Source organism: Dendroctonus ponderosae, unplaced genomic scaffold, assembly GCF_020466585.1.
Source record: "Dendroctonus ponderosae isolate FM_Combo_2020 unplaced genomic scaffold, Dpon_F_20191213v2 Dpon_F_20191213_929, whole genome shotgun sequence".
In the NCBI taxonomy this organism is placed as follows: domain Eukaryota; kingdom Metazoa; phylum Arthropoda; class Insecta; order Coleoptera; family Curculionidae; genus Dendroctonus; species Dendroctonus ponderosae.
Genome location: NW_026019148.1, coordinates 1 through 5,003, shown reverse-complemented (window position 1 = coordinate 5,003; position 5,003 = coordinate 1). Strand labels below are relative to the sequence as shown.

Sequence of the window (5,003 nt, the reverse complement as noted above, 5' to 3'; positions counted from 1 at the left end):
ACAACTGGCAACTGTGCTAGTCTGCAAAATAAATACATTTTCGTTACTTTTAATTTTCAAGTCTAAAATCTGCTGCAAAGCATCTTGTAATTATAAGGAGGATTTCTAAAAAAATAATTAAATGTGACAAAGACTAAATAAGCTATATTTAATCACATTTAGCAGACAGGAAAAGAGCACGCTAGGCAGTGATTTCCACTGACGTCACGCAAATCGACGCAAGATCCTACCTTGTATTCATTGTATCAAGGGACTGAGCATTGCGTGGTTATCTCCAAATTGATTGAGACACGTGACTATCCAAAACAGTTTCGGTGAAAAAGAAAATATTCTACCTACACTGATGTTTTATCTTATTTTTCAATGAAATTCATATATCCCATACCTGGAATTAAATCCTGAAGAAATAATCGTTGACTAAACATCAGGATTCAATGGCACATTCGAACTAAAAAGCCCCACTTTTCACAATACTTGCAAACTGTTAAGGTTAGGTCTCCACTTTATGCACTTTGAGCTTCGAAATTGTGTTATCACATTTCAAGTTTGATGATAATAGTTGTATGTGAAGAAATAATCAATGTGATTTTTATCCTGACCGGTCAGTGGTTTTAAACCTCTTGCAACGTCATTAAAATGTTCAGAATCGCACACATCGAAAAGTTTTAAACACTGGAAAGTGGGTCTATGCAAACGGTGAACTCAACATGGCAAATATTTACAAGATTATCGTTTAATACATTATCTCCAACTTGACTATTTTTCCTCTGTTACATTTAGAATATATTAAACTTAGCGCATCGAATGCATAAAATGCATGGTTCGTCAGCGGCGTCGCGATAAGATAATCTTAATCCTGCGATAAGACACGACAGATTATCAACTACTAGTTCACTACTAGTGGCACAGACTACTCACTATCTCACTATGATATGACGAGTGGCATAGAAAGAGACTTACAAGACTAGTGGTTTAAAATGCGTGCCAATCACGACGGTAAGCTAAGCGATTAAATTTCGCGCTCGCGCAATGAAGCCTTCGGTGTGATGTTTATAATATCGGCTAGATGAGCTAAACCGTGATTTTAAAATCACTGTTATAACTGTGAATGTGATTTATTTTTAACTGTCAATCTGATTTCTCTTGCGGTTGCCGTTTTTGTGATATAGCCGCGTCTTAAGGTGATGGGCAATGGTGCGTCACTTGCAGAAACAATTTTAGAACATTTGTAAATCGTATTTTTAAAATAAAAAACTTTATTTAGGTATATAACAAATACTATTTTATACTTAAAGTACAAATGATTTTATAGACACTAAAAAATAACGGCCTCTGCAACTAGCAATTGGCTACCCATTTTGCAAACCTAGGTACTCCAAAAGTTCTAAAAACATTCGGGAAAAAAATTAAAATAGGAACAAAAAACTATTGTTTTACACAGAACGAATAGCGTTTAATAAAGTAGATCTTAATTCTTTGTGAACAAGCTATAATTGATTACAATTTTTAATCAGAAAAAAACTTTATTTGAGTCAAAATAGGTAGCTACTCTTCGCGAAAATCTTCAGAATTTATTGATATTGTGGGATTTGCATTCCATGTGCCGTTTCAAATTCGACGTAGGTACTTGCTTTGTAACATAATTTTGCTTTGAATAAATTGTATTTTGCAAAATTATTATCTAACCCAGAAAAGGAAGTTCAAAAAAATAATTTTCCGTCGCTTAGCACAATACATAATAAACAATTTCAATTCGAAAAATTAACAAAACAGAAACAGAAAGCGTGTTCCCAGAAAATTATTTTTAAAATACGCAAATAGGCTACCGATACAAAGTGGCGTAGGGAAATAAACTCGCGCCCAAGGCACAATACATATACGTTTTTAGAACTTTTTTTAGTCTAAAAAAACACGCAGTTTTAAAACAGTAAATAGCAAATATTTATTACTTCTAAGGAGATACATATATTTAATAATAATATGATTATAATACATTAATAAAACATTTCTAAATTTTCCTTGCTTTTGTTAAAGCAAATTTGTCAATAATATCATCAAAGTTAATAATTTAAATTTTTTATCTTTCCACACTTCAAAATGCTAGATCACTTAGGCTACCTTGTCCCATCGTTGATCGTAGATTTGTCAAAATTAATTTTAATTTGCTGAATGAACGTTCGCAGCTAGCAAAGCGTATTAACATTTTGCATCAGTCACATATTTCGATAATGAGTTATAATCCATGAAGAGCTGTATTATAAAATTCGTTATCAATCAATAAAGTTTCAACGTTTAGGAGAAATCCTATTTTGAAATAAAGGTCACTTAATGGTGTTAATCGTGAACATATTTCTTGTTGGAGACGATCAAGAACGCTTCTTCATAACGTGAGAAATTTCACTTTCTGCGGAAAGACCAACATTTTCAGCCAATTCTCCGGGCATTTACACGTATTGTTGTATCAATATCCCATTTTTCACAAAGAGACTTCGCTTTTTCTATTGCCTCTTCACAGAGCTTGTCTCGAATTTAAGCTAGTTCAGTCGCTAATGATTCAAGATCATGGAAAGCTTCTGTAAAATTCGTTCAAGGATCTTAAATTAATTTTCATTAAGTGATATAAGTGCATTAACTTTATACTCAGGCTTTTGTACACTTGTTCTGTAGCCTAAAGACGCTGGTCAAGATATTTTTCATTGAAAAATAATTGTTGAGCCGACCACTGCTCTAATAGTCTTGATACCACTTGCCCCAAAGACAGCCATCGTGTCTCACCGTCATCATGGATGGGGAAGCTTGTGAACTTGTTTAATCTCAGCTTCATTTACGGTATCGTTGCTTGTAAAATGTCTACAAAAATAACAATTATGAAGTAATTACTTAGATCTACATACAGGGTGTCAATTTGAAAACTTCCCACCGCCTTAATATCTTTCTTGCAGTTGAAAATATGAAAAATCGGAAAGACCAGTCAATTTTATTTGTAAGGGGACACTCTAAACAAACATCTTTAGCCTCCTTGTTTCAACCCCCTACGGTAGATGTCACCCTTAGAGTCTTAAATAGGAAGGGGAGTCAAGTGACACAATCGTTTTAAAGGGCGTTCAATTCTCTTTCATTAGTTAATACTTTGTTGCTTCTTGTTGTGAGGTTTTCGAATAATTGCGTTGCAAAATTACAGAAACAATTAAACATGCCTGCATTCAAATTTTGGTTTTCAGATTAGTGTTTACACAAAAATTATTGTGTTGGATCCTTGTAGTAGAATTGATTAGAAGAGTAGGTTACACCGTTAAAATCGTTGAATAACAGGAATACTCGTCTTTATCTATGGACTACTCACTATTCTAAGCTTAAGTCTAACAGTTTTTGATATATTTGACATTTTATGTAAAAAATTACAGTTGCAGCCATATATTCATTTTGGTAATTCTTGACTTTGCGATCTGATACTCAGACTGCCGCTTTGCCTTATAGACTATGCTCACCTTATAGAAAATCTCGTAACAAAAAACATTTTTCCTATTAATTTTTCGAACGAATTTCCACCACTTTTCACCCTCTGAAATTCACCAATTTCCAAAACAAAACAACGGTCGCCATGATGGTTCAGCTTTGCGCCGGCGTGCCAGTCGAAATCATGATTCTGTGATCATGATACAAGGAATATATATTCCTTATGTCATGAGTCGAAATTTTCGCATAGTTGCCAGTACTATATTTCCTTAACCCTTCTTTAGCCTTTTCCTGTAACACATCATTTATTATACTTAACTATTTAAGCTCTTTTTTAATCGACTCAAATTTTTAAATCAGGATAAGCTACAAAGTTCTAGTTCATATTGTCGGATAGAGGGCCTTAAATTACGTACGTTTTTGTACCAAACATCATTTTAGGATTGTTTTTGATCGTTTGCAAACATTCAAAAATTAAGCGGATTTCTTCCAGCAACTGCAAATAATTGTCCTGACAACTCCCCCGAGGAACAGGATACCTTCCTAACATGTGTGTAGGATACACAGGACACTAGAAGACAATAAATCTCATTTCTTCCGAACGCCCGTACATATTGAGCAGGAGTTAATTAACGGAATTCGAGAAGCTGTTTGAACAAACATGTTTGAAGATAAACGGGCAGAACACCTCTTGTAATTTAACAACTTAATTGTATTTTATTTTTTCTAATAACCATTAATAGGTGGTTTTGGTTGACAGCTGTGACGGATTTAGGTGTATCACTCATGTGCCTCAAAACGGTAGCAGCACTGAGGGCAAAGTGACAACGTTATCCTAACCTCAAAGAATGTTATTGTCAATTTTACTTTCTTTGCTTTGTGTTTACCCTTGGTTACTACAGTTCGAAATAATTAAGAAGCAATAGGTTTTTACGCAATGTTAATTAGACAGACTACTTTGAAAAAACATTGTTGCCATACTTATGATCTACTTTTTTGCAAATATCTCAGTTTTTAATAAAAATGTTTCTTTTTACTATTTACTACACCATCCAGAGGAGCAGCGAGGACGTGGATCTTATGCCCACTTGCACTACACTTCTTCTAAGCACGTCCTTACCTAAGTATACCTTAAAATTTAAGTCCGACTTAAGCTTCAATGAGTTGCACCATCCGTTTTTCACGTGTTCTTAGCTAAGCTTCAGGCAATAACCGGCAACTCTGTATTTTTCGTTCAGTTCTGAATGTCTGTGTTGTTTCTAACCGAAATTCGAAATCTTTTTAAAATTTTATTTTACTAATGGCTGCAAATCAAAAGTGGGTCTACTAATTTCAGCGCTCCTCAAAGAGATACTCTTTTAGAGCTCGTCGCGTTTCACTAAGATTATCGAAAATTAAAAAAAACAAATGCTCTGTCTTCCGAAGAAAAGCCGCCAACATGCTAGAAAATAACGGGCGAATTTAATGCTATTTGTTAAAACAGTTAATAATTAATTTTTAAACAACAATTCCGCGTACGACCGCAACAATCAGGAAATTCTACAATA

General features: G+C 34.1%; 1 long non-coding RNA gene across 2 annotated transcripts; it reads right to left on the bottom strand.

The window, feature by feature from the left end:
• Window positions 1-122: 122 nt before the first annotated feature.
• Window positions 123-1,088, bottom strand: LOC125505697. 2 transcript variants are annotated; one of them, XR_007282339.1, is made up of 2 exons: window positions 386-1,088; window positions 123-331 (listed from the first exon to the last, which is right to left on the bottom strand). It is a non-coding gene; the product is annotated as an uncharacterized LOC125505697 (long non-coding RNA). The 2 variants fall into 2 exon arrangements; XR_007282340.1 differs by having other exon boundaries at window positions 123-296.
• Between the last annotated feature and the right edge of the window lie 3,915 nt (window positions 1,089-5,003).